Source organism: Manis javanica, chromosome 2 (genome assembly GCF_040802235.1).
Source record: "Manis javanica isolate MJ-LG chromosome 2, MJ_LKY, whole genome shotgun sequence".
In the NCBI taxonomy this organism is placed as follows: domain Eukaryota; kingdom Metazoa; phylum Chordata; class Mammalia; order Pholidota; family Manidae; genus Manis; species Manis javanica.
The window spans coordinates 39,917,036-39,934,160 of NC_133157.1; positions in this window are offsets into that span (position 1 = coordinate 39,917,036).

The window sequence follows — 17,125 nt, forward strand, 5'->3', positions numbered from 1 at the left end:
AAATGTGGGATCCACATATAAATCAAGTATAAAAATCAAACAAATATTCATATTTGACCTGAATGTTTATAGTTCAGAATGCGTGATCAAAACCAAAAGTTTCTGTGATGAATGCCCTTGTACTGTTCACCATGTAAGAATTTATTCACTATGTAAGAATTCGTTCACCATATAAGAAATTGTTCATTATGCTTCAGAAGATTGGAGACTGACGAGAATTAGGCTTGAGATGGATTAATGATTGTGCATTGAGCATTGACCCCCTATACAGAATTTTATTGTTGTTAACAACCATTTGATCAATAAATATGAGAGATGCCCTCTCAAAAAAAACGAAAAAAATCTACATGCACAGTCTCAGAAAATATGTAGAACTTGAGAAAATGTTAAAAGTATCCTGTTTAGTAAATTAACTGAATCAGCATTGAAAGATAGTTACTAACAGAGCAATTAAAAGTTTGGCTATTTAGAAGTGTGATGTTGAGTCAGGGTGATGCTAATAATCTTTCTCTGCTGATTATCTCATTCCTGTTATTCAGGTGCAGCTCTGGATGTCACATAAGGAGGGACATAGGGAAGCTGAGACATGCCCAGAGGACACTGACAAGAATGAAGAGTGACTCAGGAAACCAAGTAATATAAGAAGTTTATCTTTTGGAGAGACATACCAAAGCATTAACTGATGAAATGATGTTATGTCTAGAATTGGTTTCTTCTAAATCCAAGTTATTTGGGATTGGTGGTGATGATATTGGTGAAACAACTGTGCTTTGCTAGTTCATGAAGCTAGCTGTTCAGGCCTCAGTATATTATTCTCTTTCCATTTGGAGGCATTTGAATAGTTCTATAATTAATAAAATTAAAAACATGAAAGACAAAAATTCAAGAAGAGAGTAATTAGAACAGCGCAGAAAAGAGTCAATCTCAGCAAAGGTTGAAAGACTTATGAAGGATTACCTTTAAATTGTTTGAAACTTACCATGGACAGGAAAAAATAAAGGATTAAATTAGAGCTTTAATTTCCTAGTGTAAAATTTAGGATCAGAAGAAAGAAGCTGTGAGAAAATGGGTTTTTCTGTATTTTTCATTTATTTATTTATCATTTACTAAGTACTTCTTATGTACAAGGAGAACTGACCTGACAAAAGAAGTGTCAGGTTTACTTATGAAACAAAGGTGATAGGAAATGTATTCATAAAGAAGTTAAAACTTTAAAAAATCCCAAAAAATAGAAATTTATGATACTAACAAATTCAGTCTCTGTTTCCTTTTCAATGAGGATATAGAGATTTAAGCAAAGGAGGGATGGGATGAGATCTGCATTTTATTTAGTTCTTTTTAGACACTGCAGAGAAGTTGTTGGATCTATGGGATGGAGAGCAACCAACTTTTTTTTTCACTAGTCCAAGTAAAATGTAATGCATCCCCAAACTGCAGCAGGAAGAGATAGGATGGAGTGAAGGGTGTGGATACCAAACATTTGAAAAGCAAGATTCAAGGGATTTAATTACTGCATGAATTGAACAAATAAAGTAATCTAATTTTCTGTTTTGGGTAATTGCATAGATGTTATTGCCATTCCCCAAAACAGGAACCAGGAGATGAGAAATACATCTTAAAAATAAAAAAAAATGGGTTGCTTTGGGTTATAGTCATCTTGAGATACCTATGAGACCACCTGGGCCAAAAAAAAAAGAAAGAAAGAGATGGAGGGAGGGAGGAAGGAAGGAAGGAAGGAAGAAGGAGAAAAACTTTAGAAGGACATTTCCTGTAGTTACAATTGTAGAATTTAGGATTGGGAGGGTAACTCAGCTTTCATTCATTCGTTTTCTTTATCATTCTTGAAACAAGCTTCAGTGTTTGAATACACACTATAAAACAAATGTATATAAAAACACATAAATATACAGATTCCATTAGTTATAACAAGGAAGTGCATCTCCTAATCCCTGTCAGAAGAAAATTAGTCCGGAATTGCCCCATCTAGGATTTTTTTTTCCCTTCTTTTTTTTTTTTTTTTGAGAGGGCATCTCTCATATTTATTGATCAAATGGTTGTTAACAACAATAAAATTCTGTATAGGGGGGTCAATGCTCAATGCACAGTCATTAATCCATCTCAAGCCTAGTTCTCTTCAGTCTCCAATCTTCTGAAGCATAACGAACAAGATCTTACCATTCGTTACTTACAGATAATTCCGCTGCTGTTTTGTTCCTTCAGTTTTTCCTTTGTTCTTATTCTCCTCAGATGAGTGAAATCATTTGGTATTTCTCTTTCTCCGCTTGGCTTATTTCACTGAGCATAATACTCTCCAGCTCCATCCATGTTGCTGCAAATGGTAGGATTTTTCTGCTTCTTATGGCTGAGTAGTATTCCATTGTGTATATGTATCACATCTTCTTTATCCATTCATCTATCGATGGACATTTAGGTTGCTTCCAATTCTTGGCTATTGTAAATAGCACTGCGATAAACATAGGGGTGCATCTATCTTTCTCAAACTTGATTGCTGCGTTCTTAGGGTAAATTCCTAGGAGTGGAATTCCTGGGTCAAATGGTAGGTCTGTTTTGAGCATTGTGATGAACCTCCATACTGCTTTCCACAATGGTTGAACTAATTTACATTCCCACCAGCAGTGTAGGAGGGTTCCCCTTTCTCCACAGCCTCGCCAACATTTGCTGTTGTTTGTCTTTTGGATGGCAGCTATCCTTACTGGTGTGAGGTGATACCTCATTGTAGTTTTAATTTGCATTTCTCTGATAATTAGCGATGTGGAGCATCTTTTCATGTGTCTGTTGGCCATCTGTATTTCTTTTTTAGAGAACTGTCTGTTCAGTTCCTCTGCCCATTTTTTAATTGGGTTATTCGTTTTTTGTTTGTTGAGGCGTGTGAACTCTTTATATATTCTGGACGTCAAGCCTTTATCGGATCTGTCATTTTCAAATATATTCTCCCATACTGTAGGGTTCCTTTTTGTTCTATTGATGGTGTCTTTCGCTGTACAGTAGCTTTTCAGCTTAATGTAGTCCCACTTGCTCATTTTTGCTGTTGTTTTCCTTGCCCGGGGAGATATGTTCAAGAAGAGGTCACTCATGTTTATGTCTAAGAGGATTTTGCCTATGTTTTTTTCCAAGAGTTTAATGGTTTCATGACTTGCATTCAGGTTTTTGATCCATTTTGAGTTTACCTTTGTATATGGGGTTAGACAAAGGTCCAGTTTCATTCTCCTACATGTAGCTGTCCAGTTTTGCCAGCACCATCTGTTGAAGAGACTGTCATTTTGCCACTGTATGTCCATGGCTCCTTTGTCAAATATTAATTGACCATATATCTTTGGGTTAATTCCTGGAGTCTCTAATCTGTTCCACTGGTCTGTGGCTCTGTTCTTGTGCCAGTACCAAATTGTCTTGATTACTATGGCTTTGTAGTAGAGCTTGAAGTTGGGGAGTGAGATCCCCCCCTACTTTATTCTTCTTTCTCAGGATTGCTTTGGCTATTCGGGGTCTTTGGTGTTTCCATATGAATTTTTGAATTATTTGTTCCAATTCATTGAAGAATGTTCCTGGTAATTTGATAGGGATTGCATCAAATCTGTATATTGCTTTGGGCAGGATGGCCATTTTGACGATATTAATTCTTCCTAGCCATGAGCATGGGATGAGTTTCCATTTGCTAGTGTCCCCTTTAATTTCTCTTAAGAGTGACTTTGTAGTTTTCAGAGTATAAGTCTTTCATTTGTTTGGTTAGGTTTATTCCTAGGTATTTTATTCTTTTTGATGCAATTGTAAATGGAATTGTTTTCCTGATTTCTCTTTCTATTGGTTCATTGTTAGTGTATAGGAAAGCTACAGATTTCTGTGTGTTAATTTTGTATCCTGCAACTTTGCTGTATTCTAATATCAGTTCTAGTAGTTTTGGAGTGGAGTCTTTAGGGTTTTTTATGTACAGTATCATATCATCTGCAAATAGTGACAGTTTAACTTCTTCTTTACCAATCTGGATTCCTTGTATTTCTTTGTTTTGTCTGATTGCCATGGCTACAACCTCCAGTACTATGTTAAATAACAGTGGGGAGAGTGGGCATCCCTGTCTTGTTCCCCATCTCAGAGGAAATGCTTTCAGCTTCTCGCTGTTCAGTATAATGCTGGCTGTGGGTTTATCATATATGGCCTTTATTATGTTGAGGTACTTGCCCTGTATACCCATTTTGCTAAGAGTTTTTATCATGAATGGATGTTGAATTTTGTCAAATGCTTTTTCAGCATCTATGGAGATGATCATGTGGTTTTTGTCTTTCTTTTTGTTGATGTGGTGTATGATATTGATGGATTTTCGAATATTGTACCATCCTTGCATCCCTGGGATGAATCCCACTTGGTCATGGTGTATGATCCTTTTGATATATTTTTGAATTAAGTTTGCTAATATTTTATTGAGTATTTTTGCATCTACATTCATCAGGGATATTGGTCTGTAATTTTCTTTTTTGGTGGGGTCTTTGCCTGGTTTTGGTATTAGTAAGATTTATTTTTAGTATAGACATTTAGCAAGGACAGTCACAAGTGGGATTTCTGTCACCTGTTTTCCACCCATTCCTTGAGGTTTTAAAACCCTGGCAAGATTGAAGCCTTCTCTTTTTTCATAAGTTGGTTACATCTTGCTGCAGTCTGTGCCCAAGATGTATGGTCTGGCCCCTGCCAATGCTGCATTTATCTAAGAATCAAAAAATGAAGATGGGCCCTGAAGCTAGAGGTAGAAAGAGATTTGCAGTACACAGATGAGTTTTGACTCTGGCAGGCTTTGACCTCAAGCTCTAAATCTTCATGTTAACAATCTTGTCTTTGCCACACCCACTTCAGCAGTTACAAACCTAGGGACCTTAAAGGAGAGTAAGAGAAAATATTGCATTAGCCCTAGGTGCTAAAAGAAAATGTGGCACTTTATATTTTCTTCAACTATCCCTGTCAAAGAGAATTAAATAATATAGTTTAGGGCACTTCAAATATTTTCCCCCTTAGGGAAAGATTTAACAAGATGGAGTTTCACACACCTGAAATCCAGAATCAAGGCTGTCAGCAAAAGATAGACTTTATGGGTGGACCAGTGGCCTAAATCTTTATCAAAAGGGAAATGGGACAGAATGGAAGGTCAGATCTTCTATATGAATCATAAAACTGTCCTAATCTACAAAAATTTTTCTCAAAAATGAAATATTTATTTCCTCTTAAATTCACCCATGCTGCTTAAAAGATTCTGGGAATACTAGAATTTCTATTAAGAATTTTACATATTCTAGTTATTAGCTTCAAGTAGCTGCCAAGTAGCAAAATATGTAATATATTAGATTGAGAAAATATGTTTTAATAGTGTAATCACAAGGCTCTCTACATACTATACAATCAAGTCATAAAAGTGCATAAGAAAATGCAAACTGAAGGAACTTGGCCTTAATTCAAGTTATATTACAGAGGTCTCTGCTAAAAAAAAAAATAGTTCCTCAATAATATTGTAGCAATATCCCTTTAAACTTGACCAATTGTAAGATCCACCCTCCTTATTTATGAGAAAATAAGAGAGGAAAGGAAGTAGAAAGTAGTAGGAGGATGGACAGTAGGTAACAAGATTGAATTCTGGGGTGGTTTTTCCTTGTCAAAATACTTGTGAATACAGGAAATTGGGACAGAAGGGATCATTTCTCTATGGTTCACTGCATCAGCATTTGCACCATATATTTTCTTGCTTTGTGTAGTAAATAAATGGAAAAGTGAGATATGAAAGTAGATGGAAAAAATGTTCCCTTCTGATCAGACTTTAATTTTGTGTGCAGAAACACAAACAGAATTTCTTTCCTCTCCATGACTCTTGCTTGTTTGGAATGTCACTGTCGCTCAATGAAATTCAGTATGCCTAAGTGGTACCTCTGAATGACAAAGCAGATGATCCGGTTACACAGTCATGTACTGTCAGTGAATGGGGGTGTCAGGTGAGTACTGAATGCTTTTAATTAAATTTCTCTGGCCATATCAAAAATCTGTGGGGAGATTTAAATATCCCACAGACTTACAGAGTCACAATGCACTGAGGTGGAACCCAAAAAGATGTAGCAGACTTGAAATCCTGAAGAGTCTGCTTTTGTTTGTTTTTGTCAACGAACCTTGTGATCTCTCAAGTTGTTATTCAACTAAGTGTCTTTACTGCAGTTATTTCACATAACGTAAGTGATACCTTTTACTGTTTTAACCACTATAGAAGTGAAAATGCTAGCTTTTCCTGTCTCTTTCTCAACTAACTGGCCTACTTGCGGCCAAGGAAATACAAGGAGAAATCCTCTGGGCTGGAGGAGAAAGATCTTTACCTCATCTACCTTCCTGTTTTGTTTTACTGCCCTGTGGACATGGGATGTTTGAAAAGACATTGCTGTGAAATTGAATATGATTTAGCAAAAGGATCAGAAAATCTCGGGTTTATGTTGCCCTTACAAATCATTGAACAAAATTTCAGGCCACCTGCTTTCTAAAGTCCTGAGTCATGAAAGTCCTTATGGTTTCATCCATTTTTAGCCAGGTTTTCAATTACGAGTTACTAAAAGCATCTGACGTGACTCAGGTGGGAATCTCAATTTAGTCATCTTAGTCCTGTTGGTGAATTAAAGATCATGTTTTCAAACTCAGCTTTTTACCATTTCACTCATTTTGCAGGAAGATGGCCCTTGAGCCCTTTAGAAATTGTTTAAAAAAATTTAGCATGCATATAGAAACCAGTTACCGTGTCACTGAGTACATGGGAAAGATAAATACTAATAATCTGAATACTTTGTCTCTATTGTGCTAATTTTTAAAGAACATCTCTATTCCTATGGCCTTTTGGTTCTTTACCTGAGGAAAAAAGAAATAAGAGCAAGTGTTAATCTGCATTACAGAAAATTGCTGGAGGGTAGAGAGTAAATTCTGCTTATGCTTTGCAGATCTGGCTTAATACCCATGGAGGCATCTGTTCACAGTTTAAAAAGAGAAGCAACTTAAGAAAAATAATTTACTCAAGAACCCCTACACTACTGAGAATTGCTGAGCTTACTATCTGCTCCTGTTCACCTTTAGTTACTTGTGAAGTTATAAGCAAGTTAGAAAGAAATTTTGATCTTTCTCTTTTACTATCCAGTCCTCTCTATTTTATGGATTAAATATATGGAGGCTAGAGGGTAGCGTGTTAGAATGATGGTGTAGAATACACGTCTCCCTGTCTCTCTAACTAGTGTATGTCCACATGTAAATATAAATCAATAGAAAATCTTCCTATATTTTGAACATACTAAATTTGGGTGAGACCCTGTATGCTAACTGCATCCGTTTTACAGTTAGAATCTAAATTTGAGAGAGATTCCTGAAATCACAGAGCCAGCAAATAGTAGCATCAGGATTTGATCCAGTCAGTCTGACTTGCTAAATACCACGTTAATCATTGCATTTGTACAGGCAGAAAATGTTTCCATTCTTCCCTTCTAGGTTCTTTGGCTTGTCTAATGGTTAAATTGACATAGCACAAATTAACAGGAGAAAAATAAATTGTGTATGCACAGGAGCCCCAAAGACATGAGCCCCCATGACAGGCAGTTGAGTCATATGCCCTTCTGAGACCTAAGAAGAAGGGGTAGGGGTCTGGGGCTTTGAAGGGGAGGAAAATGATTCACAGGAATATGAGAAAAGAAATGTGTGGTAAACAAGTCTTTCTAGTATAACAAGTTATCTTCAATATTAGCTGTCTTCCTGATATAGGCCCCTGACATAAATTATTTTAGGCAGTTAAGCAGAGGTAAACAGCTCTTCTGGAGTATTTTGGCCCTTGATTGTCTTTAGTTTGAAATAATCCTCAAGCCAGAGTGGCACATTTTGAGGTGGCATGCTCTCCCCTTTACCTTCTGCACACCAACATGTCATACAGTTGTTTTCTAACAGTAGTTTCTGATACCACTGTCTGGTCCATTTTTCACTAAGTTGCTGTTATTAACCTTTAACCAGTACGTGGATTAGTCTTGGTTTTGCCCTGTATTGAAGGAATTGTTTAATTTAAGCCTAAAATATATTTTAAAGATTCATACAAATGTTTGTGAAAAGTGAAGCACTCAGATATTAATACTAAGTCTTCAGTTTCTGGATTCTTTCTTCTTTTTCTTATATCCAACTGCCTTCATATTTATTTTAGATAACCATCCAGGATGGAGGTTTTGCTCACTTTTATTGGAACATGTAAATTGAATCATTCATTATTCATATGCTGTAATTAAATTACAAACAGAATCTTGCATATGATACATAAAAAAGTGATATTTATGTGATATAATTTAAATAATTAAGGTGCCTATAAGTTATAAGTTAGTTTTGAATGGCCTTTTGAGTTAGCTTTTAGCTTTTGTATAATATGAATGTCATGTATAAGTTAATAGCCCCAAAAGAAATAATTATTTTTCTGTGTGTGTGTGTATATGTGTATGTGTGTGTGTATATACATATATGTATATAAATTTCCATGTTCATTTATATATATTTCTGTGTATATATATAGTTAATATATAATATAGTTTAAATATATTTTATATAAATAAATAAATTGGAGCTTGAATATTAGAGCTAATTATAAAAAACTGTATTACTGTATTTCAAGTTTCAAAAATGTGCCAACATACCTTGGACCTTATTGGTCATTTGTTGGTTTTGCCTGAGAGCATCCCTTCCCTTTTTTTCTCCCATAGCTCACTGCTTTTCCACTCAGTATGTTCTTGGTGGAATTATAAATCAAGGCATTCCTCTCTACCACCAACACTAACCAAGGTGGGGAACAGTGACATAAGCTAGACAAAGCATACCTAGGTATTTGAGTTTTAAGGAAAATGATCTAAGGATGGAAGACTATTAGAACTATATCATCTTAATTTCTGCAAGGCAAAAAGACTACCAGTTGTTCCTTACACCTAAATCCCCACAACTTTCCTGACATTTGTCCTTTCTGAAGCCTATTTAAATTTTCCAGATTAAGTTTATCCAAAGCAAGTATCCAGAGTAACTGATAAAAAGATTTAGAATGAATTTCACACAACAGACTCTCAGTGAAATGTGGGAAATGACATTGAGATTCCCATTAACATTCCTGAGCTGGAAACTAACTGTCCCAAGGTAATCAAAAGTATAATAGCTGATGAAGTATTTCCCTGTGGTCACCTGGAACCATGTGTACAATAAGAACAAAGCTCTGGGTGACTACCTCCTTCCACATAACTGCTCAGAAAGGTCAAATAATTCTGAAAGCAAGGGGAAGCAGAGTTGTTTCTGACATTTTTCAATATTTTAAAAGCAATTGAATGACAAGCTCAGATCTTAAAATGCTAACCTCAAGGCATGAACTAATACTCAGGGCATTTCTGTGGCCATGCTGAAAGAATGTTCTCGTATAGCCATGGAGCTGAGATCACAACAAAACAAATTTAGAGATTACTTCTGTAGCTTGCTCAATTAAAAGTCAGTTGAATTTATAGCATTTTCAGTTTTCTTATACAAAGTTCAAGCACAGCTCTAGAACTAATATAGTCCCAATAATCAGAAGAATTAGGGTGCAGTATGTGGGAGAAAAAGACCAGTAGAAGAGACCAGATGCCTTAAATCCTTGTGAAACATCCTTCTATGGAAAGATTGAATGTTTCTCATGCAAGAGAAATCAAACAATCCCTGTACTGTGGAGAGATACCAGAGGTAACTGTGAATCTACAGAGAGACTGAAATACAGAATTAGAATAGTGAAGCTAAGAGTGAATCCCAGATGGACTTACAGGAATTTGCTAATGTGTGTTGTCAAAGCCAGGCAATTATTTGTAAGATTGGATCTTGAGAACACTTAGCCAAGGAGGGGGCTGGGGAACATAATTTTGGATCAGGCTGGATTTATCAAAATAGTTTCTACAGAGTTTCTGAATTTATTGAGCTACTTTAAGAAGCCAGCTGCTGCCTCTGGTTTTGGTAAGGCAAACTTGCTAAGTGACATTGAAAGACCAAAAACCACTGTCCATATCTAGAAGTACTGTCACAGACTTTGAGATGCTGGAATTCTGGATTGGTGCTTTCCTGGGCGTCTGTTCATCACCATGGTTATCATACTGAATGAGCATACTGTATTGAAAGGTAGCCAGACGTGTGGAAAGTTATGATCTGCATATATATATCTGTCAATGAGCCAGGAAGCTACTAGAAATGAAGTAGAATTGTTGTGGTCTCTTAAAGAAAGAGGAAACTATCTATATGGTTTACGAGCACAAATATATACCATGACCCTTTCGTTAGATCTTCACAAACAGAACTGGTTTAATATCCATTGCAACTTTATACTGGGTAATGAGAAAGAGCTGAAAATTTTAGAAAGCACTGGGTGCAACATGTTTCGTGCTACTGTGGCCTGCTGGGAAGAGTGGGAGCTTTGAGGTCCAGATGACAGAGGAGGCCTGATCTGACCTCAAACCCATCCTATTTCATCTCCTCATATTCTGAGAGTAATAATATGAATAGATATTCTCTGAAAATGGACTATATTGTAAAGGTCATTACTGAGGGAATGATCAAGAGGAAGCTGTGTGAAACTCTTCTCCTGACAAAAATGATGACATATTCTTGGGAAATGCAAAGATATTAGTGCACCATCAAAGACATAAAAAATAAAACATAAGTCAGGGGTGGTAATTTCCAAACCACCCTTGTTCAAATTTTTAATTTAATCTGTGAAAATTTCAGAGGAGACTTACAAAATTACAAGATTATTTGAAGTTAAAAAAAAAAAAGACTCCCAACTGTGTATACTATCCCTGATGTTACTGCCATACTGGGATAAAGTAATGCAGCTCCTGGGGATTGGTATAAGGTATTGAAGTAGTGTATTTTTCACAGTAAAACCAATGGTATCCTTTTAATATTTGTTTTAGTTCTCTCCTCCTTCTGTAACAAATTACCACAAATTCAATGGCTTAAAACAACAAAAATATATTATATTCTAGTCCTAGACGTCAGAAGTCTGTGAGCAAGTCTGTTCCTTCTTGGGAGAATCTGTTTCCTTGCCTTATAGTCACAAATTGCTCTGACCTCTGATTCCCTAGTCCGACTCCTAGTCTGACTCTGACCTTCCTGTATCCCTCTTATAAGCATTGTTGTGATTATATTGGGCCCACTTGGATAATCCAGGATATCCTCCCATCTCAAATTCCTTAATCGCTTCTGCAAAGACTTGCTGCCATATAAAGAAACATATTCGCAAATTCTGGGGATTAGGATGTGTACGTATTTGGGGGTCATTAGGCAGTCTCCCACATTCTTGTGTTCTTGCTCAGAGAGTAAGAGTTTTTGCTGTATAGAGATGTTTAAATAGGAGTAATACAGCAGTTAAGGACATTTTATCTGTATTTCACCAATTTTATCTGTGTTTCCAAAGTTTGAATATCTGGCGGCTTATCAGGATATTTCCTCTGAAGTAAATGAAATACTGTTCTTTTTTGTTCTGCTCCCACAAAGAAGAACAAACAATATTTGGAAGGGTACTTAGGACTTTGAAACATTTAGGTGTCCTTCTGTGACCATATATCATGTGAAATAAGAAATTTGTGTGTGCCCCAGAGCAAGACAAAGCAATACCAGACTAATTACTTTTTCAACTGCTTTCAAGATGCAGCAAATGTGATGATTTCCAGAGAGTCTGTGACAGAATGGATGGGGCTTTTCAAGCATCCTTCTCACATAGTTGGAGAGTCAGAGCCTAAGTAGGAGAGAAAAGCCATGATCCTTTTGGTGACTAACCTTAGAGAAACCCCTCTTGATATGCTACCAGGCCCTGAAAAAAATTTAACAAACGACCATGAGATCTACAATGATGCTCAACTCACATGAGTTGAGAATGCTGTTATGAAAGATACATTTTATTCTTTAAGCCATTTACCTGTATGGAGATGTTTCCTTGGAACCAGAATACAAAAGTCCAGGATGAATGAGTGGGTGCAGGAGTGGTGACTCAGTAAAGTACATTCTTTGATCGTCTCTAAAATTAATTCAGTTTTTAGCATTCTAGGCTCATCTTCCACCAGGGCATACAAAAATCTTCATAGTATGTTGAAAGTTGATAATGTCTTAAAGGCATGTTAGGCATCTAATGCCATTAGATCTATAGACAAAAATTAATTCAAATCATTGATAAATAGATTTTCTGTTAGACCAAGGGAACAGAGAAGGATATAAGATCTTGGTGGGAGTTGGGGGCACTCTTTCTAACTAATACAGCAATTGTTAATTTTAAAAGAAGACCCCTGAAGTGTTATCTAGGAAGGATTATCAAAAAATATGATCCTTTAAAATTAAGATTGAGGCAAAGTATTCCAATTATTAGTTAAGTTGTTAGGCAAAAGGAAGGGGAAAAGAGGAGAAAGAGAACCATAAATAAAAGTTATAGATTTGGATAATTACACAAGCAGATAAATGGTATTTGCTTACTAGGTTACACTAAATGAACAAAACCATATTTTCCCTCTTCTTTATCCATACTATTAATAAAAAGCATACTGATTATGGTGACACATGGCATAGATTATGTCTAAAAAGAAAGAAGAAAAACAGGACAAGGTAAAATAAGCCAGTTATTCAAAGATGCTGTAGCTGCTTTAGTTAATTTGGGTTAGGTTGCCTCTCTTTTGGGGAGATAAGAAGGAGGCTTATATATATGTTATATGATTAGATATATAGTAAACATTTATGATACACATGATAGCATGACATATATGTATATATATCTGAATATATATCTGAATATATATATATGTATATAATAGGAAAGAATGCTATGAATAACTTATTTTTGTGAGTACACCTTTCCTTTCACTCCCTTTCAGTCATGATGCTTCTTAGAAAACCATCCTGCCCCATTCTTGTCCAGGTTTCATGACCCAAGCTAATCAAATTAACTCTCTGATTATAAAAGTTAATCTTTATGGGGAAGATGTGACCTGAAACTTCGAAACTGGGCTCTTCTGTGAAACAGAATGAGGAAAGTAATTGTGGGTTCTTCTAAACAAGTCCTGTCTGCTCTGTTTATTGCCTTTTCTTAAATTTTACTATGATCTTCTCAGTTACCCATTTACCTTCAAATAAATTTATTTTATGATGAAGTTACTTATTCTTTTGTTTATAAGAAAAGTAGCTTTAACTTATATATGGATTATATCCCTAAAATTCCAAACATAAATGACTTATCCATGGATTAGTGTTTATAAAACATCTCAATTTGGATAAATTTGAGGTTTTCCCCAATTGGACAAGAAAATTCTAACTACATTGAGCTGTGTATCTAGTCATTCTCTCTTCTCTTCCTCACTAAACAATATGCTTCCAAGCATGTTTTGGACTCTATGTATTTATTTTTTTGGCTTTTTTTCTTCTTATAAAGTTCTGTCCTTCCATGTCTCCCTGTCAAATAACCATTCATCACCCAAGGCCAAACTCCCTTCTCTTCTTTCCAAGAAGAATTAGTTATCTCCTTGATTGTATTCTTATATGCAAGATATACATATAAATTTTTATTAAAATTGCATATGTGTACATTTGTTTTGCTCAATATACTGAGTTCCATGAAGACTTTATGAGCATATTTTTCATTTCTAGTCTTTATCATTATGCCTCACAGAGACTAGATGGTCAATAACTTTATTTAACCGAGAATTTAAACAGGAATTGACCTATTTTTCATTGAAATAGGAGAACCAGAATTATTTCGAAAATATGTAATGATACAAGGGTTCGTAAAAATTGCAAAGCAGCAAAAGAAAGCAGAAAAGGAGGAAAGGAGTGATTTAACCTCCATTCACCAATATTATGCATCTCTTAGTAAGAAGGAGAAAAAGAGAGAAACTTACCTATATTAATAAATAAGAAGAAAGCAAAGGTGAATTACTTTCCATCAGTAATTGCAAGATTTCAGAGCAAGTTGGCATATTTTGATATATGTTCACTTTTTTCATTGTGCCATATCTGAGGAGGAGCATTTTCAAAATCAGAGACAGAAGAGGTCCATGGAAACAAATTATCTTTCCTTGCTCTTTGGTTTGCTCTTTGCAGAATGCTGGGTTTTTTCCCCAACCAGTAAAGTCTACATAGTCAGAGAGGTCAGCACAACCAAAACAACAGAAGAAAGATGTAAGCAGTGGAGTCACTGACCCTGTGGCAAGGAGGTCAAGAGGGTTACCTCAGAGCAGGTATGTTCAAGTGGAATCAGTGCATTCTAGGGACTGTGTGAGGTCAACCATTGCAGTGAAGGAAAAAATGCAATATCAGCATCTCTCCTTCTAATCTACATCTATATATCTATGTATTAAAGAAGTTAAATTTCATATATAATTAATAGAAGGCTTGACACTGAAAGTCCCTTCAGTTAATCTGTCAGGTGACCCTGTGTTAAATATCTCAACATATGGAAGGCAATCTGAGTAAAGAAAGAGATATCTACAACTAAGGGCTTCACAGGTTCACAGTCACTCTAGGTTCTTCCAGTTTATTGGAACATTGCAACTTATATATTCTAAATTAAGGGGATTTATAGACCATCTTATCTAATTTGAACTACATTTACCTCCACAAAAATGGTTTAAAAATATTCATTTAAGGACATACTGATTGAAAACTAAATAAATACAGGTATAAACAAATAATAGTACAACAGTGGAATAAACACCTTTACTTCATTCTCAACTATGTTATCAGTAACAGCGTGAAGTAAAAGGTTTGCCAGTGATGACCTAATCAGATATGAGTAGAAGTTGGGCAAAAAACAATTGGTAAAGATTAGTGGAGCAATACACATATATACATGCATATGATAAATTATGCCTCCCTCTACAATTATTTCATTGATAGAGTGTACAGTCCAAAAGTTGTCTGGAAATCATTGGCTTGGAGGACTGGGTAGACTGAGACAAGTTCTTGAAAAATGGCCAATGATTAAATACATTAATGAAGACATATATAGAGTTTGGCAAACAAGAAAAAAGAAAAAGACTGAGGGGAAAGAGTAAATTATAGGACAATGAAAGACAGAAGTGGAAAATAAACAGACTTAATATAGTCCTGAGATCAGAAGAAACAGTGAATCAAGAGCAAAAGCAAACAATATTTCGTGTAGCAAAGACCTTGCTTTAAGACTTTGTATTGCTGCAAAGTGTATCTGTTAGCCCGTGAAAGATATATAAGAAAGCCAAAGATAGGCAAAATTTGAAAATTTCAAGGTCCATTATCTGGCCACAGATGTTTACTGATTTATTCATAGCTAGTGTATTTTTAGAGCAGCCTAGCAAGTAGAGATTAGGGGTATAAGATCAGATTCAAACAAATCTATTACCCTTGATCTTATCTGACAGTTTGCTCTTGTTGTCTAGTAGCTATGCATGTATTATTATCCAATAATATGACTTGATCAATTTTAAGTAATGTATTGGATCTGCATTTCCAATTTAAAAGACCCCTGTTTTGAAGAAGACTGATCATATTCTTTTTATGTAGGAGAATGACTGGAGCTCTGTGGGAGCTACAGTAAATGGCATCTTCTTTGGTGCCTCAGGAAAGAGCCCATCTTTTGTTTCTTTATTTTGAGCAGAAATTTCAGCAGTAAGTAAAACTGAATACTTATCAAAAATTCTATTGTTGGTTGTTTCTCTAATAAGGATGTGTTTTAGAAGTGTTTAGAAGGATGGAGTAATCCTGGTGGAGTCTATTACATTTCTTCAACTTGAAGTGACATTGTTTTTTTACATTGTAACGTTTCAGACTGAGCCACATCTTATTGTTTGATGGCATATTATGACCACTGTTGGTCTGGTGACAAGTGAGATGTACTTATTCCCTATTTATTCATAAACTTGGTATTGTTCCTGGTTACCTGAACAGAAATGTAACCTCTCCACATTTCAGTCCAAAAATGAAATTCCCCAGAAAATATACCTCCTCTACTTTTAGTCGATAAAGCACAGAGCTACTGAAAATTTATATTCAAACAATCTAGCAATATCAGCAATAACGTCTACATACCCTAATATCTTCCAGAATACTTTGTATTGCAAAGTTTATCTAATCTCCATTCTGGAAGAACCTATTCTAACAATAGAAGGCACTAAACCTTAGTGCATCTTGTCAAAATTTCCATTTCAATATGTCCCATGGTAATCTAATTACTGTAAGATTGGGAAAAATTCATGCTCAGTGTACCCAAAGTCATTTTATAACATCAGTTGCAATAAAAATATGAGCAGAATATTTCATGCTTCTATTCTTTCTTGAGGATAACACCTTCAGTAATTTCCATATGTCATCCACTTAATATGACAAATAAAGAAAGTTGAGGATTTCAAGCACAATTCAAGCACAATGTCAGAAGTGAAAGATTTTGATTGACTGGTACATTATAACTATTATTACATACTGTGGACCCAGGATGTTATAATAATTAGCCTGTCAAGTCAACTATTACTCTTCATTAGAAATGAATATAAAGGAGCAATTAGTCTCAGAACTTTAGCTTCATTAGGACATTTTGTTTTTGCAGTGGGTTCAGTTCAGTGACTCTATCTAAAGGATGTATCATTTTCTAATAGAAGGTTTCACCTTCATTATTTTGATTACGTACTTGAGCAGCAAAATGTAAGGTCATGTAATAACTGGGTGAAAATTCTGAGTTATTTATAATTTGCCTTTTGAAGTTCATTATAAAAGAAAAGATTTTTCCCAATCCCTTTCTTCACCTTTGCATTATCAGGCTGTGGACTCAGAATTTCATGCTGCTTGAGAGTGATTCTGTCCTCTGTGAATCTTGTCTCTAAAAACACTGATACCCACAAAAATAGATGCAGTGGCTCTAGGACTTTATACAGGACCCAAAAACATTGCAAAAATAAATGTGAAATTTCTCTCTTTATGTAGTAAAGACAAGACGAATGACAATAATTGCCTGTTGGTAATCACTTCCCACTTAGACTGTGGACTGATTGTTCATGGTGATTGAAACCTGGCAGGTGAAAGCTACAGCACAGATCACAGAAATGATTTTGGTTCTGCCCTCTGTATTCCA